Source organism: Hirundo rustica, chromosome 1 (assembly GCF_015227805.2).
Source record: "Hirundo rustica isolate bHirRus1 chromosome 1, bHirRus1.pri.v3, whole genome shotgun sequence".
NCBI lineage: Eukaryota > Metazoa > Chordata > Aves > Passeriformes > Hirundinidae > Hirundo > Hirundo rustica.
This window is the reverse complement of record NC_053450.1, coordinates 37,547,994-37,572,251: the sequence shown is the minus strand read 5'-3', so window position 1 is coordinate 37,572,251 and position 24,258 is coordinate 37,547,994. Positions and strand designations below refer to the sequence as shown.

Sequence of the window (24,258 nt, the reverse complement as noted above, 5' to 3'; positions counted from 1 at the left end):
CTTCTGGAAGGCCTGTGTTAATTATCACTGGAAAAACAAAATACTTTTATCTACTTTGAATAAAGTGCTGACTGGTTTTAACAATGTTACTATGTAAATTTAGATACATAGTTGGTCACAGACCCACCTATTTAGCTAAATCCCGGCTCCTAGATCTTTCATCAGTAGTGTAAGTCTTCAGTAGGATCACAGAAGAAAAATGCAGTTGCCTATTACTCATATTTTTGGCCAAGCACCATCTGAATGGTGGGATTTTGTTTGGTTTGGGCTTTATTTTGAAGGTGTGTGTAACTTCATTTCGTCCTGGCTTTCCAGTTTAATTCAATTGCTATGCAAGATGAAAAGCAGCTTTCCTTCAATGAGCTCTGAAATTCTGAAGTTGTGCAGTTGTTGCTCAACCAGTCGAAAAGAGGATCCATTAGAGGGGAAGCCTCTCATGAAACTGCTGCTTTGTGAGCCAAGACATCGGCTTTCTTGCTGCAGGAAGGAGACGGTTCATTATCTGGGTGCTGGGAGCCAGAGTGTTGGAGAGTCTCCTCTTCCTGCTCCACAAGGACTGAGGCGTCTCTGAGGTAAGCAAAGCAGCAATGCGATACTCCCTAGGCTTATCAACCACTATCAGCTGGATCTCCTGTTTGCTCCAGACTCCACCTTCACTCGGAAAGTGCTTGCAATTCCATGAGGTAATTCCTCCTCCCAGCGCTGTGGCTTGTTACCACGACCACGTGCTCCCAGCGTGAGCCAGGACAGAAAATGAAAAAAGCCTACCGCGACATCCCTGTGCCGTAACTTCCTCTTTCTCCATCGTGCCGGGGACGGCTGTTGAGCTTCGCGTGCTTTGGCTCTGACCATGGCGGCAGCGGTCGCTCCGGCCGGGAAGGGAGGGAGGGCGAAGCAGCGCCGGCCGGGCAGAGCCATCGCCCTCCCGCCGGCCGAGCGGCCCTTCCAGCTCCCCCCGGCACCGGAGGCTGTCGCTCCCCGGCCGCCCATGGTCGGCTTAGCCACAGGTGCGAGGTAACACCTGCTGGGTTGGCACCGGCGCCGGTATAAATCTGCGTTATTTTGATTAAGCTCGGATTGATTAGGAACAGGTCCGGGCTAACGTACCATAAACACCTATTAAACTAAAATAAATACGTCTACAGGGGGCTTAGCTTAAACGGGTGCAGCTTTGCCCGCGCGGGGGGCGCGGAGGTGGCGGCGGGCACCGCACACGGCGGCCCCGACGGTCTCGGCACACGGCCCCGGTGCGGCGCCCGGGCGGTGACCGAGGGCGGTGAGCGATGGCGGCGGGAGGGCCAGGAAAGCCCGTCCGGGCTGACGTCGCTGCGCGGGGGCGGCCGCGCTGTCGCCGCGGGAGGGGGCGGGACGGGGTTCCCCATGGGAGGCGGGTGCCGCGGAGCCCCGTCCCGGGGGATGCTGTTGATCCGTCGCCACGGCAACCTCCGCCCCGCTGGGGGAGGGGGAGCAGGTAGCCGGGCGGCGGTGGCGGGGTCGGTCCCGCCATCCCCGCGGGGCTCTCCCTCCTCGCCCCGGGAGGTGTCCGGCAGCAGCTGCTCGCTCTTCCCGCGGCCCTGCGAGGGGGGAGCGCCTCTGGTGCCCTCCCCGTCCCGGCCGCCATCCTGAGCGGGTGTCCGGGGCTCCCTGCGAGTCCCTGGGGACGCGGAAAGGCGGCGGGAGGGGCGGGGTGCCGAGCTGTGTGAGCGAAGCCCCTCGGGAGGCAGCTGGCACGGTGCTCCCCCGGCTGAGGCCCGGCGGTCAGAGCCGCACAGCAGCGGGACCTTTCAAAGGAGCGAAGCCCTCCCGGAGCGGGAGCGCGCAAAGGCGCGGGGAGCCCGCCCCGCCCGGCAGACAGGGACGCGGGATACGCGGCGTCCCGTTCCCGGAAAGAACAATGGCCGTGCGGAAGCCGGGCCGCCTCTCCAGCCCGCCCGGGGCTTCCCTCCGGGATGCTTTCCCCTGCTCGACCTCCGCCCTCGCAGGCGGCCGCGTCTTCCCCTCGCCGCCCGCGTGTGGAGCCGCACCATTGTGGGGCTGCGCGGGAGCGTGGGAGGGGTGACCGAATGAGGAAAATCATTCCCTGCGACCAGGGAATGGGTTTCTGTGTCACTCCAAGGGCAGCCCGGCCTGTCGCCCCTCCCTTACCCTGCAGAATCTGCCTGCAGCCCGTCCCCGACTTCCTCCTCTGACCCAGCTGGAGCGTTGGTGAGCGGTGTGTTGTGGTACCGAGCCGGCTCTGAGCGTGGCTAGTAACTATAAACACAGCACGTAACTGTTCTGCTTAGAAAAATAACAGGAAAACTGATGGGTTTAATTTCTTTTACTGCATATTATTATTTATAGTGCTATTCAAAATCATCTCAGCTTTTATGTTAAGAAGTTCCTGAAGTGTAGGAAGAACAAATTCTTTCACTTTATTTTCATGCTTGGCAAAACGAAGGTGAGAAAAGAAGCAATGAAGGTTAAATATTTTGATCTTTAACTGGTTATACAATAGAATTTTGTCTGTAATTTTTTTTTTTTTTTTTCACAGCGTGAGAAACAAATCAGTATTTTTACTGTCACCTGTTTTACTTGTGAATGCAGCACAAATATCTCTGGATTGTGTGCCCCTGTGCATTTCTTCTACTAGTTTTCACTTCAGTATAAGTTAGACTGGCTTCATGTAGAGAAAATGGAAATTCCTTATAAAGTCAACTTTTCCCTAACTAAAGTCTTCTGTGGATGATTCAGTACTGAATGTGATGCTTAGACAGCAAATTTTATTGTGCAAAGGCAAAACAATGTGTTTTTTTTTTTTCCTCTGAATCTTACAACTCAACGAAATGCCTAAAAGTTGACAGTGGGCATACAATTTACCTGATTGAATGTTTCAGTTCTAGTTTGCTTTTTGGACAGGTAGGGTACACCACAGACATGCCTGGACATTTGACCCTTCTGAGCAGTTTGTCGCTGAGGAGGCAGATGACTAAACTGTAAATGCCAAGAGAAGAATTTCAACAAGATGAACACCTCTTCCTTTCTGACCTCCTGACTTCCCTAGTTTAGGTGGGTTTAAATAAACGGAGAAATAGATTGTATGCAGCACATGCTATTATGTACATACTAATAGAAAGTATACATTGAAATACTATTTAGTAGAAAGACAAGCAGCGTCTGAAAAGCACATAAGCCTAATTGATTCCAGACACAACTGGCCTGGATTTTGTTTCCTCTTATTCCAACTTTCTGACCTTGTAAAAATTATCTTGATTGTGTTATACTAAAACAAGGCCATGATCTTGCAAAAACTACCATGTGTGCTGGAGCTGAGAAGTGCCCGGTAAAGCGCTGCGTACAGAACGAATGCTGACAGCATTAGGCCCCAGTGCTGCCTGGATTGTTTTCCCTTGCTTGTATCTAATCATGGTGAAGCAAGAGTCTCACTTCTGCTGAAAGCTGGATCTGGGTTTTCATTTTTAAAGGGGGCGAAAAATGTGTAGCGGAGCCTACGATTTGTGGTGAATGACAGGTTTAAAATTCTCAGAGCAGTTTAAGCTACTGGGATTTTATGGCATTTAGACCAGGGGAAAGAACAGGGAGAGTTTAAAAACACATATTGCCTGTAATTTTTTTTTCAGTTGTGTGTGCTTGTGTGTGGTGGTATCTCTGTTTTTCAGAAGATTGTTTCTAGGCATTGGTAGGAGGGTTGAAGGACTTACTGGCTTTGGTGATAACCCTTACAATACCGTTGTGCCTTTGTATAAACATGCAGGAAAGACCCAGCACTGCAGAGTGTTCCATGTGCTCCTGTCTTTGGCTCTGGAGAACTTCTAATAATATTTTCTGCCTGAAAAAATCCAAGGCCTGGGTACACTGATCCTTTCGTTACAATAAATGCTGTTGCTCCTTCTGTTTGGGAATCTGTGTCTTGCTAGCCTTAAATCTCTGTGGAGAGTAGTGACAAAAAAAGTCTTTCCAGCATATTGAACCAATGATCCCTCTCCTTATTTCTCTGAAGGCTCTCCTTTTGATTTTTATCTGGATCAAGAATAAACTGTGTATTTGGGCCTTTGTCAGCAAGGTTCCCATGGGGCAATCCTTGGAAGCACAGGGATTGCCTGTTTAGTAGCAGGGAGGCTTATAAAAAGCAACTCCAGGTGGAAGTGGGCCTTTTCCTGCTCCTCCCTTCATCCTGCTGCAATTCCCTTTCATCCAAGGCCTGAGAACTGCCAGTCGTTCAGACCAAGGTACAAAACTGAGAGTTGTGCTCCCTTGACCAAGATATTAGAGTGTCTGCCTTCACTTATGTTGATTTGTTAATGTTCTGGGGAGTTTTGTTGTACATATTGTACTGTGTCAGCTTCTGGTTGTACAACAGCAAATATAACTCAAAAAACTAACCACACCTTTGAAGAAAGCAAGCAGCTTTTATGCATCATGAAACTTGGTTTCCAAGAAGTTGGCATCAATATGACTGCCATCACATTTGGGATTTTTTAGCTACCATGTCAATGTTTCTTATTTCCCAACAGATTGCAAGGTGGACATAGTGTGTGGTATGTTACTTATTAAATAAAAAAGCCTGAGAGCATGTGCAGTGTTGTGACTCAAAAGTCATGTTAGTAACCTGCTGCACCAAAGATGAATGTTCATGCCAGCATTGCATCTGTTATCTTTATCTTTTAGCAACTACTTTACAGCTTTTCTGTTAAGTTATAGACAAGGTCCAGGTAAAAACCTGCTGCCTCGGAAGCCGTGATACAATCTGTGCGCTCAGTGCGAAAAATTTGGCGTGTTCTGGCTTGTGTTTTTTAAGAGAGAAAACAATTGGTCCATTGCTGCTGAGCTGGGCTGTCTGTGCAGTGCTGCCAAAGTGGGCAGCCTTTGGAGTGTGACCTGTGGCATTACAGATGTGTCTCACATCCCCTCCCTTCTCGGCCACCACCAGTTGAAGACACAAGGTCTTCCTGCCTTAACCGAAACAAGCAGGTTCTGTTCATCTGCCCAGAGTGTACCAGCAAATAACAATGATTGTGTAAGTTGCTTGTCATAGCCAAAGTATAAACAAACTTGTGCACAGGAGAGGTGAGTTTCTGGCAGGCTTTCAGGGGCGTTCCCTCAGTGCTGCAGAACCAAGGTGCTCCTCTTAAAGGATAAAACAAATTTTAGATACTTATGCAAAACAGAAAATGTGCAGAATGGGCGGGACACAAATTGAGGTGTTGTCTGGTGGTGGTGGTGGTGCTTTTAACACTGACCTGTGGCTCCAGATTTATTTCTCCATGTTTGGCACATCAGAGAACACCTCTGCTTTCAAATTGTGTCAGCAGAGTGAGGAGTATGCAGCACCTCGTGGAATCAGATCTTAGATGTCTCCTGTGAAGTGTTAGTATGAAGTAAGGTGTTCCTTCATTTGTGAGTTCATATTGTCAGAGTACATTTTTTTTTAAAGGTTCAGTTAATGATGTATTCTATTAAATATTTAGCTGATTAGAAGGGTTTTCTTTTTACAGTGAAGGTGGCGAAGTACTGGCACAGGTTGCCCAGAGGTGGTGGATGCCCCATTCCCGGAAACATTCAAGGTCAGTTTGGATTGGGCTCTGAGCAACCAGACTGAGTTGAAGACGTCCCTGGGCATTGCAGGGTGGTTGGACTAGATGGCTCTTAGAGGTCCCTTCCAACACACACTATTCATTGGGTCTATGATCAAACTCTGTCTAGCCAAACAGTTCTTTTCTTGCAGTGCAGTGCTCCACAAAATATATGTTTGGCTGGACTGTGAGGAACTGTGAAGATTGTACACATAAGTTTAAGTCCTTTCACACTTGCTGAATATATCTCACCTTTTTAAATGTCCCTGTACCCACAATAATTAATAATAAGCATGAGTGCATTCCCCTTTTCCTCCAAATTGTGCTGTTTCCATAACTAAGTATTGATTCCTATTTAAATTTTCAGCCCTTAAAATGTTTTTTGTCAGTGAAATGGAGACCACAGCTGCCACCTTTGCTACTCTGTAACAGAAAAACTTTTCCATAAGCTTTAAACTTAGCTATGTATGAGACTGATCTCTCATAGCTGGGTCTGGAAAAGTGGAAGGAACAATTTATTATACTTTTTTTCTCACTGTATATAACATACAGTGACTCCATTTATGTCCCTGAATCTTTCTGAAATTCTCTGTGCATGCTCTTCTGGAGAGAGAAAGGGCAAGACAGAGAAGGAAAGAGACAGAAGAGACAAATTATTCTGATGCAAGGCACCAGGATGGTACCATGAAAAAGCCAGACAAAGAATACAAAAAGACAAATACTAAACTGGACTGGTATAATGCAGAGTATGTTTATGAAATGCCTCAATTGCACCAAGCTAGGAGGACAGCGACCACTGTAGGTGATCAGTACAGAAATCAAAATGAACTTCATATAGAAAAAAATAAATCATCAGAGAAGCCAGGGTAGATGATAATAGGGAGTTTGTAGAGCATCACTAACAAAATTGCAGTGGACAATGCAGTGCTCCTGCGAAATGCTCTCTTAGGATTTATCAATAGGTGGCATATGTAAGTCATCAACAATGTAAAGATGACTCCACTGAGTGCCAGTAAGTTCCCAGCTGCCGAATTGTCCTTGGTTTTATGGTCTGTGCTGAAAAAGTACCAAACAGGGAGAGAAAGCAAATAAGAGATGTAGAATACAAAACTAAGTGGTGAAGGAAGGAAGGATATTGACCCTTAAAATAATTTTTAGAGGGAATCAGATAAATTTTCCCATGTGTAAAAGGTTAGAAGAGGTTTGATCAATTGTATTTGAATGCCAATGAAATACCAGAACAAGCTACCTAGGAAGTTCGGGTCTCTGCTTCGTGGAGGGTTTCTAAGAACAGGTTAGACAAACATCTGTTGGGGATTGTCTGGGGCTACTTTATCCTGTCTTTGTGCAACCTGCGGGGACCAGATGGCCTCTTCAGATCACTCTCAGCCCTCTTCCTACAAGTTTACCAAGTGGGGAGGGGAGTGGACCTGAGTTTAATGAGAAAACGGTATCATCCTATTAGTTTATCCTCTTTCAGAATAGAAGAAGAATCAGAAAGAAACCACATTTAACTTAACTGTATAAGTAAATGGATTTTTAATTGTTGTAGACTTGCAGTTTTATGAAGCATTTAGAAAAACAAATGCAAGGCTATAGAAAAATGTTATAAAAATGGTATAGTACTGAACAATTTAAATGCATCTTTTTCTCAATGAACATAAGTAGGAAGAATAGTTTATAAGTATTTTTCAAGGATAGTTTGTGAATATTTTCAAGAATATTATTAGTGTATGTTTGGCCATAGGTTTTACATTGCTTCCCATTTCAAAACAAGCAATGACAGCATCCGTAGTTGCATCCGAGAATGTCACACCTAGGTGCTCTTTGCATATGCAAACCCAGGAATTAATTGTGAGAAATCACTCCTGTTCCCCAGTCCACACAAGGAACAAGTTATTCAGTACCTGCTCTGAAAAGTCTGTCTGGAAGGACAGACGAATGGAAACGTGAAAGTCAGTGCCTTGCCTCCTCGGCAGGTGAACTCTGTGACTGCGGCGGCGTTTCCTCCCTCCCTCCCTCCCTCTCTCTCTGCCTCCCTGCCTGTGCGCTGGGAAGTTCCAGTGAAATATTGCCGCTGTGGAAAGTCCTGTTCACAGCGAGGAGACGTGACCTCTCAGCGAGTCAGATCCAATTTTACAGGCGGCTCTGAGTCAGGGTGGAGCCCGCGCACTGAACTTTGTATTTCAGAAGGAAGTGATGTTGGTGGCAGCCCGTGTTGCTAAGCGGATGAGTTACAGTATTTTTATTTCAGCTGATACTTTCGGCAGGGGTGTGACTTCATTCTTAGATATGATGCCTTCCATTTATTAGGGACAAAGGTCAGAAATTGCCAGTGCTGCGGTAGCTGTGTCTCTCCATATAAGAAGAGGCACATTCTGCTGAGCCGTCAAAGATGGAAATGGGAGTCCTTAATGCTGCTCCTGCATGGTGAAAACAAAACCGACCGTGACGCTGTCAGTTCATGTCACGGTCCAAGAGCAAACGTCCTCACCAGCAGGGATGAAGTGGAGCAGGTCAATTCTGTGGCATTGCTCCATTTTCATAAGAACTCACTACTGTTCCTGATTAAAGAGGTGGCCTGGTCTTGTCTCTAGTAGTAGTGGGAACCAGGAGCCTGAGGTAAGCAGTCAGGTACTGTTAAATCAGAATTTAGATGGAAAGCAAAATGATCATGCCTCATATGCCAGCAAACTAAGTGATGAGTCTGTTTGGGAGGGACAGTGAGTTGTTTGTCACCTCTGTGCCGCTGGCACTTGGGTGGGTGCTGCCTTCCAGCTGTCCAGATCATCATAGGTGAGTGACCGTACCCGGGCAGCATTTTGGAGAGACTGAGCGGGACAGTGCAGTCAGGTTGGGGACAGCTGCCCACAGCAGTGTGTGCAGGCATGCCACCCACAGTGATGGGTCACACTGTGCTGTGTCAGACAGCATTTTCCCCCCTATAAGTCTCTGGTTAAGTCCTTAAGTTAGCTTTGAGAGAGCTTTATGTTGTGCGTGAGAGATTCTGCTGTATCAGAACACTTTCACATAAAAGAATAAATTTTGGGAATAGTATTTCCCTCTTGTTCCTGGATTCCCAGGGGTGAGGCATCAGGAAATGTTGAAGTCCCTCAGAGAGCTTTGCCCCTGAGAGGCCTGACAGGTGAGTGGCACGTGGGCAAGAGCTGCTGGAGCTCGCTGCCCCTCTGCTTTTCTGGTTCAGTTCCTCAGTTAAGGAGTTCCCTACCACAGAAGTGGCTGTTTGGGCCAGTTCCAGCTTTTGTCACTATGGCTGGCTTGAGTTTCAAAAAAGAAAAAACCGACCAACCCACACAAGTGTCTACCCTGGCTTGCCCTCTGTTCCCTTAGCTTGCTGGTGCCACAGGGTGGCTCCTTGTAGCACTTATACTTCCAGCACTTTTAGCTCTTCAGCTGAAGTCGTTAAAGTCTGTTGCTTCCTGGTACTTACCAAAATCCACGTGCTCTTGGTATTTCACCATGCTGTGGGTTAGTGAACGATTTCTTCTGAAAAAAGAGTATTGTTTTCCTTCAGCTTATGGCGTATCATTATCATCTGTGCTCTTTTGGCTACTACACACTCTGTCTCGTGTTCTGTAAATTTTGAGAAACTTTGAGTAAAATTTTCACTTATGAAAGAAAAAGAAACCATTTGATTTTCTCAATTCATTTGACTGAAACAGTGTTCAGAGGTTAATAAAATGTGAGTGTGTGTCAGGGCTGTGTGACTTTGGAGTCACTTCTCAGCAACCACGGCACAAATCCTGATGCCTTTGCTGGTCTGAGGCTCTGATGCTGCATCCTGGATGCTGAGCTGAAGTGGTCAGAAGGCAATAACTCCAAGGACAAGCTTGGGCTCACTGTACAGTTTCGCATCTCTCTGTGCATGAATAAAAAGTAAAAGCAAGCCTGTGAGAGGAGAAGTTGTTGAGTTTTGGGCACATCTGTACAGAATTTCCTTGGGAGCTGCAACTTCTTTCACCAAAGCAAAAAAGCTTTTCAGAGGAAGCCAGCTGGAGGGCATGGCAGCCGCACAAATACTTTCTGTCGGAACTGATGCATGGTTTGGACCTTCACAGTGCTGCGCAGGTGAGGAACCAGATGTGCTTAACAGAGCTGTTCTCCAGCAGGGTGGGCTGCTCTGAGCTCTCTGCACAGCCCTCAGCAGCTCTCAAACGAGCTCAATACCTGGACTGGGTTGTCAGGAATGAGGCACAGATTGCTTGGCCCTTGTAGCCTGAAGGTCTCCCTGTGCACAGCTTGTTTGGGGACTCACGACTTGTGAGGTGTCATCTGCTGCCTGCGGAAGTGACAATGTCTAGATCTTAAGATCACATTTCGCTGTACCTGGCTCTTAAAACAGATGCTGGTTCTTCAAAGTCTACTGAGTAAGTAACCTGCCTTTGTATTTTCATGTGATGCTTAATCATTTGCATTTTCTAATTCTGATATTTTAAAACAGGCTTAAATGCTGCCCAGTAATCTCAGTGCTGTACTTCTTCTTACGGAGTACATTAACTTATCTCTGCACAGCTATGCCTGTCACACACAGTGACTTGCTCAGCTTGGTACAAACTATCCCCACCTTGAGAGTTTACCTGGTTAGGTAAAGTGTAGCAATTCGCTGGGGTTTTGTTGGTACACATACCCTTGCTCTGCAACTGCTGTTGAAATTCTCAGCCATTAATGCAAATTCTTTCTAATCTGTGAGCCAAATGGCTGCCTACATCAGATGGATTACTTCTTCCCAACAGCACACAAAGGGTTGGGTGGCTGGCTACAAGTGAATTTTCATCCCTGTCATCTCTTGGGTATTTTAATAAGCTGTTACCAATAAGGTTAATCATGAAGAGGCCATGTTCCTGTTTCCTCACCCTCCTGTGAAGCTGCCTTGTTGGTAACTCATGGAGTTACAGCTTTCTCTTCAGGGACTGGCTGAAGCACAAGTTAGGGTTTCAAAAAATCTTTCCTCCGTAGCAGCCGCACAATGATGTATTTTGTGCACGTCTGGTACTACCACGGAGTGAGAATGTGTGTGAACTTGTGCCACACCTTGACAGTGTCCCACCTTGGAGTGGTGAAACCACTGCAGCACTTTTCCTTACTCTCTATTTCCTGTTATTGGAGAGTTAGGGAATGCCTGTAATTCTCCCACTTCTGTGAAAGTGCTGTTTGCAGATCCTGTTTCTTCTGATGTTGGAAAGCGTAGGGAGTCTCCCTGCACATTTTTATGACCCGAGTAGTAAGCCAGTTGATTCCATAGGCCACGGCCCAAGGATGATTTATGGGACCTGAGGAGCTGGTTCTGTGCCTTCTACAAGACACATGCAGTAGAGACTGGGACACTTTTTTCCCCGTGAAGCAAACATTTAACCAAGTACCTATCCATGCCCCCCCTCACTGCCTCTGCCATGCTAATATAATCATTTTTTTTAAAGAAGTGCTGCATTTGTTTGGTTGGCTCAGCCTGTCACCACACCATGCTTTGAACACTTTTCATGCTCGGCAGCTTTGCGATCTGATTTCTGCTCAACAAGAAACTGAAACAAATTCTAGAGGGAGCACTGAGGCTGCTGGCAGTTGGTCTCAGAATGAGTTTCTCGTGCCCCTAAATCTTGGAGAACTTAAATCTTTGAAAGCAAGGGGAGTTCCAGGCAGGCTCACACTACACCAGGGTGCTTGGCTGTCAGATTAGGGGTCACTTAAATGATACACACAGAAAAACAGACTTGGGGTAAGTGTTTCTGGGGTGTTTTCTCTCTGGTCCGTTAACATACTGCAAGAGAAAACTCTAACTGATTACATTTAGTGACTTGGGAAAATACCTCTGCACAGGTTTGTTGGGGTTTTTGTTTGTTTGCTTGTTTGGTTTTTTGTTTATGTTTTCCAAAAAGTAAAGAAATGGAAATAAAACCAGAACAACAGTAAACTAGGCAAATTTAGTGAAGGTATACTTGGGATATGTGCTGCTTCAAAGTGTTTTGTTTTTTAATACTATTTCCACTTGCTATTTTTAACTGCATGGAAGACCTTGGCAAAGAACAGGGAGTGTATTCTACTGCACCATCACATGCTATCAGCTTTTCACCGCATTTTTCAGCTGAAAACCTGGGACAACAACACCATCCCAGCTGCTGGCCCCTTTCTGGGTGATTGCACGGGCCCAGCGTTATGGAAGATTATGATGCCTCTCAAACTGCTAACCTTCCCTTCTCCCAAAAGGTGCTTTCCCCTAAACCCAAGAGAGACTGAGTAGGCCAGACATGAATGACACAATGTGGAAGAGTGTCACACTTCCTCTGAAGAAGCCCGAAATATTTTAGTGGCCCTCATGGCTGCGGAATCAGCATGGACACACCTGGACCGAGGGAGCCAACCCAAGAAGTGAGAGAAGCTTTTGACATTCACGTCGTATGGATCCAGCTGCCAGCTTACTAACTGTGTGTTAAGAGAGTGTAGAGGAAAAGCTGTGTTAGATCCTATGAGGACAGGACGCCTTCTCTCTTTCCCACAGAGGAGATACGAGTGTGGGTGCAGCAAACAGCCCCCTAAAAGGAGCGGCAGGAGCTGGAGGGGGAGGGTGTCCTTGCTCAGGAGCACATGACTTTGTTTTTCCTTCCCCAACCTGCCACAAACAATGATGGTAAAAAGTTATCTCGTCAAATGACTCGCTGAAAATTCCCGTAATGCCGAGTATCTTTGCACTGGGTTTACGCTTTAATCTCTTTATACTTTTAAGACGCTTATTTAGTTTCCAGAGCAGCGCGGGGAGGACCGCTAAGCGCGCTACTGGTAATCACTTTTGGGTGGGATTTGTCTAATTTACTTACGGAATGAGTTTGTTTCGGTTTGTATCGCGAATTCGAACGCGTCGCTTACAAACACGGCAGCAGCGGCAGAGCCGGTGCCGGTGCCGGTGCGGTGCCGGGGGAGCGCGGCCCCGCCGGGACGGGGGCGCTGCCGCGGGCGGGCAGCGCTTAATGGCCGCTTCCTTTTGAAAGCCCGACCCGCTCGGGACAAAGTCCACCCTAAACCGCGGTCTCGGGCGATCCTACCCGCGCCCCGCCCCGCCCCGCCTCGGTGGCCGGGATGAGAGAGGCGGGCGGGGTTGCGGTGCCCGCTGCCCGTCCGGGGGCAGAGGCTGGGGCCGGGCAACCTCCCGGGACGCCTCTCGGTTTCGTTTCGCCGCCGCGGTTGGGAAGTTTGAAGAGCGGCAGTGACACAGTGACACCTCACGCACAACACACCCCCCGGGCTTCACCGGGAGTTTCCCGGGACGGGACGCGCCGGGGCGGGCGGGCGGGCGCGGCGCTGACCCCGAGGTGCGGAGCAGGCGGAGCGGCGCGGAGCGGCCCCCCCTCGGTCCGGTCGGCGCGGCGGGGCGGAGCGGAGCGGCGGGGGAGCGCACGGAAGACGCCGAGCCCCGCCGTGCCCCGCGGCAGCGCTCCCTCGGCGGGCGGGCAGCCGGAGCCCCGGCGGGGCGCTGGCGGGCTGCGCGCAGGCAGGTTAGTGACCCCCGCCCTTCCCCCGCCCGGGGCGCGGGGGGGGTTTCCTATTTTTTTTTCTTTTTTTTTTTTTTTTTTTTCCCCTTTTTCCCCCTTCTCTCCTCGTTGCATAAATTATGCCGGGCGGGGCGGTGACGTCGCGGGGGCGGGGCGCGCGGCGGCGCTCGCCCCCGGGGAGGGGGCGGTGTCGGGGGCGCGCCTTGTGGCGGCGGAGGGAGGGAGGAAGGAGGGAGGGAGGCGGCGGGGGCGGGCGGGCGCAGGGGGCGGCAGCCGCCTGGCTGGCTGGTGTCGCGCTCGGCTCGGCTCCGGCGGGCGCGCTCGCTCGCTCGGGAACTATCGGATTAAACTTGAATCGAGTGAAATTACACAAAGGAGCGAAGCGGAGCCGGCGGAGACCCCGAAACTACCCGAGACCCGCGCTGACCCTTCCTTTCCCTCCCCTCCCTTCCACCCCTCCTTCGCCTGCCCGCCCCGGTCAGGGATCCCCCTCCTCCCCTCTTAGCCCAGCCCCGGTGCGAGCGAGCAACTCCGTGCGTGTGTGTTGTGTGCGTGTGTGTTGTGTGCGAGACCCGCACCCCACCTCGCCCCCCCCCCCCCCGGCCGACGGCACCAACTCCGGAGCGTGTCCCCTCCTCCTCCCCGGCCCTTCGGCGGAGGGCAGCGGGGGAGCGAGCGGGGGACACCGGTCCCCGACGGCCACGCACCGGCCCGGTGAGTGACCCCGCACCTCGCTGGGCGCGGAGGGAGGGAGGGAGCCGGCCATGGAGCGGGGAAGCCGCGGCAGGTCTCTGTCCCCAGCGGAGCGGCGCGGGGGGTGCTCGGTGCCGGCGGCGGTCCGGGGGGGGTGGGGGATGCTGAGCCCTGCCGCGGCTCCGGGCGAGGCGGGGCGGGGGGGTGTGTGTGTGTGTAGAGGGGGGTGTCTCAGCGGGGCACTTCCCCGGGTGTAAATGGCTTTTTGTTGTGCTGCGGCCGGCCGGCCGGCCGCCTGCCTCGCCTCGGGGGAGGGGAGGGCACCGGGGAGCCAGAGCGCCGGCGCCCCTTCCCCTTCCCTTCTTCTCCCCCCTCCCCCCTGCGCTCCTCTCCGCAAGTTTGGAGGGTGACTAAAAATTCGGGAAAAGTTGAGCGAAACTGCGCGGCGGGGGCGGCGGGGCCCAGCGCCGGCCGGGATGGCCGCGGGAGCGCTTCCCCCGCTGACCACGCTGACGGCTCCCGGCGGCCGCGGCGGCACAACAAGCGCTAACAAAGTGAGGGCGCTTCCCTGCCGTGCACGGCCCGGCCCGGCTCGGCCCGGCACCGCCCCGCTCTCCGCTCCGCGCCGGCACATGGGTCGCCGGGGCCGGGGCCGGGCCGCAGCGGGGGCACCCCCAGCGGAGGCCGGGCGGTGGGTGGCGGCGGGCGGCAGGAAGGCGGGCGGGGAGGGAGGAGAAGGAGGAGGGAGGCGGGAGCACGAGGTGCCGCTCCGGCCGCCGGTGCGCGCGGCGGGGGGATCGTCCTGCCCCGGCGGCACCGGGAGGGGGCAGGGGGCGGCCGGCGCTCCCCGGCGGCCGGAGAAGAAAGGGGAGCGGGGGAAAGAGGGAGGGGACGGGAAGGGAAGGGAGAACGCTACCCGAGGCAGCCGGAGCGGTGCCGGCGGACGCCGCATAATAGGGGCTTCGCCCCGCCGGGTACCTTCGCTCCGCTGGCGCGGAGCCGGGGCGGGCGGGAGGCGCTGCCGCCGCCGCGCACATGGGGTCGGGGCCGGGGCGCTCCCCTCGTCGCGCTCCCTCCCACCCCGTTCCGGGCCATTTTGAGGGTGAGCGGAAAAAGGTGGTTTGAGGCCAAAGCGGTCAGGGCGCGGAGCGAGGAGCGGGGGCGGGGGGGGGGGGAAGCGGCCGCGCTCGGTCCGCGGGGCGCGGTGGGAAGCGGAGCGGGGCCGGCGGCGGGCGCTGCGTGCGGGGCGGCGGGGAGCGGGCAGCGCCTGTGCGTGTGCGCGGGTGTGTGTGAGAGAGCGGTGGCGGGGGGGAGGGGGGCAGGGTTGTTAGTGAGTCTCAGGGAGAAGGCGCTGCAGGCAATGAGCAGCCATCATTACGTTGCCTTCATTTATCCCGGTAGCGCTAAATCAGGGGACGCGCTCCCACGCCGGGGGAGCCCCTCCGGGCGCGCCCCGCGCTGCCGGGCCGGTCTCCGCGGGTGGGTGTCCGGGGGGGGCGGGTCGGGGTGCTGGGGAAGGGGGTGGCCGTGGGGCACGGGCTGGAAATGGAGCCGGTTTCCCCGGCTCCCCCCGACAGCCCGCTCACGCCCGGCTTTAAAGTAGTTGTTTTTTAAACAGACAATGGACAAAAGGAAAGTAGCGATGGATGCCCGGGAGCTCCCTGTCCGCTGCGGGGCCGCGCGGCGCCGCGCAACTCTCCCGCACTTACCCACTTTCTGCCTTTGTTTTCGTTTGGGAAGGGGCCGAGCGTGCCTCCCCACTACGGAAAAGGGCGATTTTTTTTCATTTGCGAGAAGCCCTTTTTAAATATTTTAAAAATTTTTAAAAAAATTTTTTTTTTTTTAATTTTTTTTTTTTTTTTTTTTTTTTTTTTTTTAATTTCCCCTGCCACTTGGGCTTCCGCGGATGTTTGGCATGGGGAATATCAGAATAACCTCGGTGCGATAAGTTTGTTTCTGTGTCGATGTTCGTCTCGATTTTTGCTCTCATCAAAGCAGATCGTGAGCAGTGTTTGTCCTGGAAGATGGCTTTCGAGAGAATGTGTTAGCCTTTTTTTTTTTTTTTTTTTTTTTTTTTTCCCCCCTCTTGTTTTATACGGGACTAGCGGAGGTACAAACAAGCAAGTTGAACAAAAAATGTTTCTGTTCATTTCCTCACAGATCATCCATTCTAACGACGGCAAAAAAAATCTTAATGACTATGACCCTAGCAGCATGGGTAGCTGATTTTTCCCAGTTATAAATCCCGTTAGTTTGCGGTAATGTGTGAGTATCAATATATAATTCATATTAAAAAGCATGATCCGTAATTCTTCTTCTTCTTTTTTTTTTCTTCTTTATAAAAGTTGAAATCCATCATTTTCCAATGAAAGTGCTGCATCTGTCGCTTGGAGTGTTTTTGTCTCGCTGTTGCACAACAGAGGCTCTCCAGTCTTTAACCTAAAATGGCAGCTTTAATTTGACTGGGGCCCATTCATTGACAATGATAATAAAAAGGCTGAAAGCTAAAATGTAGCTGGATGCTTGGGGCACGTATGCAGAACACTTTCCTCTCCATTGCTGGGCACTGCTAAGAGACGAACTTCCAAGCTCTCTAGTTTCCACCGTGAAAGTTTCCAGCACTTCTTTTTTTTTTTTTTTTCTTCTTTTTAACAAAATAAAAAAAATAATTAAAAAAACCCACGTTGCTCAGCATAGACCATATTTTAGACATCCAGTTTGCTTACAAACTTAACGGTGGGGTGATAGAGAGAGCTCCTTTGAAGAGGTCTGCATTTACAACAGCAGCACAAAAATTCTAGTAATCACTTCTAAAATAAGATGCAGTCTGGGGGAGAATTAACCATTTCTTTCTGAGGTTTGTAACAGGTGATCAGAACAATTACGTTCTGTATATTTTCCCATCTCTAGCTACTAAAAGTGAGGAATATTGCTTGTTTCTTCTTGTTTGGTGTTGTAAATGTGCTCAGGGTTTTGCAGAGATCCTTTTGATAGTGTACCATTTTCCTCTAGGTTAAAACCACAGCTGCTTGGAAAAAGTAATTATTTTTGATCTTAGACACAATGTGAAGTCTGAAACTGTTCTGCGAAACAAAATTTCCTGTACTTAAGTATTGGTGAATTCCACAGATTCACGCATCTTGTCCTGTCTTTCTGGTAACCTGAACTGCTTATTTTCTGTCTCTTTTGAGCTGTTTTTTAGCAAGAAATTTATGAAGATCAATATTAAAGCCATTGCTCAGGCTCTTAGAAGAGTATTAAATGCTTGTGATTGCAAGTGTAACTGAATTACTGATTCGCTGATACTAATTGGATAATCATATTTGACCAAATATCTTACTAAATATTTAACAATGTGATGACATTTCTGTTCTTGCTTGTAAATCCTGGTTAGGTTATTTAAACAGGAGAAAAAGCCTCATAATTGTAACCCAAAATTATTTTATTGCCTCTTCAGTAATGAAGGAAAGTTTCAATCACAGGCAAGGATCACACAATCCTTTTAGGAAAATAAAAATTTCTAGGGATGTTGCATTGTAACAATGTCAGTAAAAATGAGGTTTAGTGGAATACTCTCTATTGCAATCAAAACTCTGTGCAGTGATAGGAAGCTTCAGTTGTGACCAGTTCCTTTTGGATTTGGTTAATGCAGAAACTTGAGGAGTTGTGTCATAGGAGCGGTGTAAAGGTTTTGCTGTCCGCGTAGAGGGGTCAGTTAACCTGAGTGCAGGTTTTTTTTTTTCCATGCGAGTTATTTGCTATTTTGAACTGCAAAGCTTCTGCTGAATGTTGGCGGTATTTCCCGTTAACGCTCAAATAGCATCGGGGCTTTTATCAGAGATGAACCGAGTTGTTTGGGAGTCCAGGTGGATCAGGGCGCTGGTGAAGCTGCGGGCAGTGCACTGAAGGAGGATGTGCTGCCCACTCTGGGCTTGGCACGGGTGGGTGTGTGCCGCGGTCAGCGCGCCTGTCCTGCCCCAGCACACAGGGAGGCTCCGTGCCAGGTCTGTGCCCCGCCGAGAGCGGCTCTGCGGGCAGGAGAACCTGCAGCCTGAGGTTACAACAAAACCCAAACAAAGACAACCCGGACGTGATTTTCCATGAAGCTGGAAAGGCCTGAGTAACAGGGGCTTCTCAGGTTTTCCCAGAGCTGCTGAAGTGTGGCAATTCTGCCGTGTCCGAGGCATCCTATAGCAGCTGGCTGTTTGGGGTTTGGTTTTGTTTGTAGCGTATGGTGTGATAGGTGGAGGTTGCTAAGGTGGGAGGAGGTGGAAAAAAGTAACCAGAAACAAAGAGGGTGGAAATAAATGCAGGTGTCTCCTTGAATCCTGTGCTTTACCTCTATCTCTTACTTCCCACTCATTTTTTACACTAATTTTCAGATGGAAAGCTTTTAGGATGTGCTGGTTGGTATCTGCTCTTGTGAATCTGGTGTTAGTCAAAGAAATGTGCGTGGCTACTAAGGGCATAGGCAACTGTGTGACAAATGTGTGTGTCTGAAGGTCTTCCTTCCCCCAGTTCCCTTAAATCCTCACTTCCAAACCCTTAAGAATTTGTCCGCTGTGAACAAATCACTAACTGCTCAGATTTATGAGCTGGTTAACTGATGCCCATAAGTAACACAAGTGATACTTTTATGTTACTTTAATGTTCCCTGTATACAAGAGAAAACGGCAAATTTTAGTAAATAATTAAACTGTCTTTCTGACAAATGAGCCTTTTGTGTGTAGGTGAGGCTTTAGCCTTCATTTTTCCAACAGAAAAGTTACTGTATTAATTTAGCTTTGCCATTTAGCTATCAATTTAGCTTCATCATTAAGACAGACATTAACTCCATCGTTTCTCATCATTTATACTTCCATGAATAGCTTGTTAGCACAAATACAAACTACTGGATTTTAATGGAAGAAAATCTTGAATACTGTCTATATTGTAGCAGTGATAAAAAGGCAAAGGGAAACTCCAACTATGATTTAATTTTTAAAACTCTTTCAGAGGAAGAAGTGAGGTAAAATATGCAGAAACATCCCATGTTTTATTAGGGTTCTGATGAGATACTGAAACCTGATGGAAGTTTTCCTCCTCTCATTTCTTTCCACCTGCACAATCTGACTGACCTTCGATGATTTGCGTCTTACCCAAGATCAGCGGTCATAGAAATACCACGTTGTAATTGAGCACTAAAAATCTTTCTTGGAAAATGAGGTTGGAAGGCACGATGCAAAAAATAAAAAGGAGGTTATGACCTAAAGGACACATTCCAAGAGCCCAAATATGACAACAAGGCTCTTAAGGGTATTTTTAAGTATACAAAAGCTGATTAGCTCTTAGCTTCCAACATTGTGACTTTTCTGAGATGTAAACTCGTACCTAGAAGAAGCCAAGACAAAACCAAGGCTTCCTGTGCTGCCACTTGGGTTCTTCTCTGAATGCTGCTCTGTAGTGGTTTCTAAACGCTCTGGTTGTTTTGCGGCCCTTAGTCTGAACACATTTTCCTTAAAAAAAAAAAAAAAAAAAAGGAGGGAAACAATTTAACCATTTTCTTTTAAAAGTTGGAATTGAAGAGTGCTAGTTACCTTATAAGCTACTGTTTTAGTAGAACATTGTAACACATGACTTTGAAAGCTTATTGGCATATAGGAACGAACCAGAAGCCCTTGCTGGCACGATGTAGGGCTCGCTTTGCTCTGTAGTGACCTATATAGCTATTTTGGGTGTGGTTTTGCTTGGCTTCGTTGGGAGCTGAGTCCAGCCTTCCTCTGACATAGACAATTGCTGTGACGAGAGGGCCTTGAGGGGAATGGTCAGGAATAAATAACTTTGGGAATCAATTGTCTGGAAAAAGCCATTGCAGCCAAAATGTCTGCCCTCTTCCTAATGGTTCTGTAGGGAAAATAAATTTTTACATATATGTCCTGATCCTAGGGGTTATTCTGTTCAAGTGTCATTTAAATATGAGCTTATGTTTGGGGAGAGCAATGCAGCAACTCACCTGCCTGGGAATAGCTGGCATGTGGCAAATCCAGTGCTGGATAGTTTTGGAAGGGCTTTATTTTAATGTCCTTGTGCCACTTTTTAAGCTGTTCAGCTGAGCTTTCTGCTTACTGCTAGAACTTCAACAGGTACCCAGCTTTAAAATTTATTGGTGATTTTGAAAGAAATTGACCTTCCCACAGTTTATTTTGATCTCTATCGACAAAGTAAGTGTCACTTAAAACATTTTGTGGAGGTGTACATCAGATGGACAAAGTATGGTTCCTTCTGCGCAGCAGAGGCAATCCTGCTCTGAAAACAAAACTTTTTATTTCTGCTTCCTCCCCATTCTATTCCCCTCCCCCCAGCTTTCCCATAGGTTTTGTTCCTCTTCAGGTTCTGCCTTTCCTGTTGGGTTTTTAATCTTTTTTTCCAGTTCATACTGCTTTCTGTTTGCTCAGTGCTTTCTTGCCAGCCCTAGATAATTAGGATATTGTGGCAAAATAAACATGCGTTTCAACGCCCGATAATGCTGCTTTCTACCCAAACCATGGAGGATGCCTAAGTTGGTGTGGGGAGGGCTGGCTGGCTGCACCAAAGCTCAGTGAAGTCTCATGTTAGTCCCTGGATGCTGTCATGGCAAGAGGATGGCTGGCAGCAGAGCAGGGGGCTGCTGCAGTGTGCTGGCAGCTTCCCAAAGGTTCTTCATGACCCTTTGAAGAGGAAAATCCTCTTGTTTCAAGTTTTGTTTTCATGAAAGTGACATTCCCCCATCTTTTAATAGTGGATAGGTAGAGCTGTAGTGGTTTCTCTTGCTTTGGGCACTGAGTGGTTGTGAGTGGGGAGGGTCTAGTTCCATGACAATTTTGAAATGGGCATAGCCGTTGTGGGCTGTCCTTTGCCAAGCAGAGAAATTTGGGGTGTGGGAAAGAGCTCCTGAGGAGATTGTGATATTTCTGAAAGAAATAGGGGAGCTTTGGAGACCAGGAACTATGTGACCAGTGGTAAAGCAGATCAAAACATGGAGCAAGGCCAAGGAAGACTTTAATAAAGGCACTTTTGTCCTCGATCTTAAAATAGGAAGCCTATGGATTTATTTACAGGGTAAACAGGATTTGTTAAGTGGGTAGTCACTACATGCAAAGGAATACTGGTCATTCTTTGGGAGAGAATTCAGGTGAAGACTAAAATAGTTGAAAACTGGAATTTTAGAAGTTTAGACATCAGTAACGGGACAAAACACGGAAAAAGTCTTCATCGTAGAAAGCATTGAGGTAGGTAGTGCTGTTCTGGGAGAAATATGAAACAAGCTCTTACATAATAGAGACTGAGAAACTCGGTTCAAGTCTTTGGTATTAACTTGGATGAGCTAGTAAGTGGGAAGTCTGAGTTGATGACAAGTTATGAGAAAATATTCTTTGCTTCAAAGAGGATCCATCAATATAGCTGTTGAGATTTAAATCCAAAGCTGAAATGCTGCTTGGTAAAGTGTCTTGCAGGAAAGTGTGTGTCAGTCTGTACTGTAGAGAATGGCAGTTTAGTATTTCTTCAAGTTGAAGACTAACTGCCAGAAAGGCAATATAACTGACATGGTTTGTAATGCTCGATAGAAGGAGGATTGAGGGAAGGAGAGTAATGATGAAGATAACAGATGTTCAAAAATCATTCTGATAAGGCTGAGATAAAAGTGCATGAAGGTGAGAGAGTGGTAAATTTCAAGGATGCATCCTAATTAGTTGTTCAGGGTATAACAAATGTTTTCAAAACCTTACCTGTTCCTGGACAGGAGAGCCCATCTGAAGTCTGGGAATCAGGCATCCCAAGTATCCTGCTGCTTGAAATTCTGTATTTGAATGTGTATTGCTTTCTCATGTGGGATAAGAAATACTGAAACAGCCATAACTGCAGTTACTGTCTTGAAATGAGATCTAAGATTATGATTTCATTTTTTCATCTCAGCTGTCTGGTATATATCTAGGCAAGTCCTGTGGATTTTTGAGAATGTGCTCTGGTTTGTGCTGCTTCTGGACTGAAGTAGCTGCTTGTTGGATTTGGTGGTTTATGGCAAGGCAAAAAGCAGGCAGCTCATCATCTCCAGTTCTTGGTTTGAGAGGTACCGGGGACTATGTTGCTAATTCCTGGAAAGTTCAGGCAGCTTCACAGGGTGGTGTAGTTGTGTCAGGATGGCTGAAGGAAGGCCCTCTGATGTAGCAGCCAGTGCCTATGTGAGTCCAGAGGTTCCTTTAAACTCTGATGAGGGGACTCTTACTAAGAGTGTAATTCTTGCCTTGAGTTGTTTAAACGTGAAGAATTAAACTGAGAGTTTATAGTGAGCAATTTAATATCTCTCTTGATTTAGGAAGGAATCATTCAGAAAGTGAGTTAAATAGGGGTTTCTGGACTGCCTCAGGATGTTAATCTGGCAGAGAACTGCTAAGTAATTCAGTTTATTTATCAGTACCTTTGTGAGGTGTCTGCTGTGCTTTGCATTCATTCACCTTTGTAAGTGGGGTACAGCCTCACTCATCTTTACTTTAATCATCATTCTTTCATTGGGGGGAAGTGAATAAGTAGGCTTCAGCTTCACTTCCCCTTGATTTCTGTATTGATTTCTATAAGGGTACATTATCATTTTCATATTTTGTTCTTTTTTTTTTTTTTTGTACAGAAGTAAGTGAAGCATGCTTCTTTAATTCCGTTGTAATCTTTACAGAGGTTACTGAAAAAATATTTGCCTGTTTTACCTGCATTTCTCCTTACTACAGTTCTGCAGTATTCCCCAGCCCATGCAGTCTTCTCTCACAGACATGACTCTTAGTGAACATACTTTTATAGTTCAAATAGGATTTGAACCTTTTGGAAGCCGTGCTGAAGGAGGGGGTTGTTTTGTAGAAATGGCACAGCTTTTGGAAGAATCAGCCTGTTACAGGCAGCACTAGAACAGAAACATGTCTTACAGCTTGGGTCCGAGAATCTTTGTCGTACGTAGTAGTCTTAGAAGTTGAGCATATTAGATGTTGCACTGAAACGATTACAAAAGAAAAGTGGAAGGAGGGTGTTTGTGTTTTTTCACTTACCATGGCCAGAATTAGAGAAATGCTATGGTTAAGGTGACTGAATTCTTGAATGGTGAGTTCTCAGGGAAGTAAGTTAAGGCCTCACACCCCCCTGCTACCCCCTGCCCAAACCATGACTACTTAATTTTGTGAGGTTAAAAAATAAAACCTTGCCTACAGAAAAGATGGCAGGTGAAAGCAATTGCTTCCATAGCTCTTCTCATAAGAAATTGCCCTAACATTGTGATTTAAAAGATTAATCTCCTTGACCTCTTTTCTTTTCTTCACCTTTCAGTCTCCTCTCTCAAAAGAAACCAGGATGCTTACCTTCCTGCCTGCCTCTCTGGATGGACAGCCTTTGGCTTGTCACTGGTTCACAAGTGACTTCCCTGAGATTGTTCTGTGACCAGTGGCACAACTGGACTGTGCAGTTTGGGGCTGCTTGGGCAATGCAGATTTTGGCTATCTGAGGAACTGGACTAGGAAGGGTTCTTAGAGACGGATATTAGTGTCATCTGGGATGCAGGCTGCGTGCCTGAACTTATCCCCTGGTGGGGCTTCTGGGATCTGCTGCTGTCTTCCTTTGTGTGCCTGTGTGTCACTCGGGGTTTGGTGGTGTGTTCTGTGGCTGCACAACATTAAGAGTTTTGGTGGGAAGCCGGTAGGGTCAGGAAGGCTAAAAATCCTTTCTGTAACTGGACAAGGTGTGACAATGGTGGTGTTTTGGGGCAGGGTGCTTTTTGTCTCCAGTGTATGCTGGAAGCCACTGTTTCCGTGTTGAGGAGCCCCCAGGTAGGCAATGAACTTTGAAGAGCGAGGTGGATTCCATGTGGCTGTGGGAGTGATATATTTGATACACCTTGACTTCTCTCTTCTGGAGTGAAACAGCCCATCAGCAGCAGGCATATAGGAGGCAGATTGATCCATGGACAGAAGCCACTGGGCAGAAAACCTGGGGACTAGGCAGCTGTAGCACCTGCTTCCACCTTGTTGGCTTGATTGCCTCCTTCCCTCAAGGTACTTTCTCTTAGGCTCATAAGCTGTCCTCTGGTAGGTTTATTTGGATATTTTTTGGTGAAAAAAGTTCTTGCTCTTTTCTGCTTATTCAAAATACTTGTTTCTCCATCATAATGCTTGTTGAGATTGGTGGTCATTCCCAGGGTTGTTTGGGTTTTCGTTTTTTGCTTGTGGGTTTATTTTTGTTTGTTTGTTTGTTCATTTTTAAAATTTTTTTTAAAAAAAATCTTCCCCCCCCCCCCCCCCCCCCCCCCCCCAAATTAGAGTGAAATCTGTCAAGCTTTCTTTACCCTTCTAGTCTAGGATATCCTTACCTTGATATTATGTTTGTAAGAACTTTTTTCTTCTGAGAGAGCATTATACTTAAATCTCTGTAAGAGTACTTTTTTTTTTTTTTTTGTATGGTAAGTTTTTTGTAGCTCTGAAGATGGCTGAAAGCTGTTG

The 24,258-nt window shown here is 48.0% G+C and overlaps 1 protein-coding gene and 1 long non-coding RNA gene across 6 annotated transcripts in view; one reads left to right on the top strand and one right to left on the bottom strand.

Annotated features, from left to right (window-relative positions):
* Positions 1 to 7,963: 7,963 nt before the first annotated feature.
* On the bottom strand, positions 7,964 to 12,501 carry LOC120757687 (uncharacterized). Its single transcript, XR_005702613.1, has 3 exons — positions 12,404 to 12,501; positions 9,025 to 9,080; positions 7,964 to 7,996 (listed from the first exon to the last, which is right to left on the bottom strand). It is a non-coding gene; the product is annotated as an uncharacterized LOC120757687 (long non-coding RNA).
* Positions 12,502 to 13,660: 1,159 nt separating this feature from the next.
* CHD7 (chromodomain helicase DNA binding protein 7) overlaps positions 13,661 to 24,258 on the top strand; it is a 132,886-nt gene continuing 122,288 nt past the window's right edge. For 2 of the 5 annotated variants that reach the window (XM_040085718.2, XM_040085710.2), the window contains exons 1-2: positions 13,692 to 13,789; positions 15,929 to 16,033. The gene's annotated coding sequence lies outside the window, so the exon portion shown is untranslated. Of the gene's footprint in view, positions 13,790 to 15,928; positions 16,034 to 24,258 lie in introns of all 5 variants that reach the window. The other 3 variants (XM_040085700.2, XM_040085691.2, XM_040085683.2) reach the window with 3 other exon arrangements.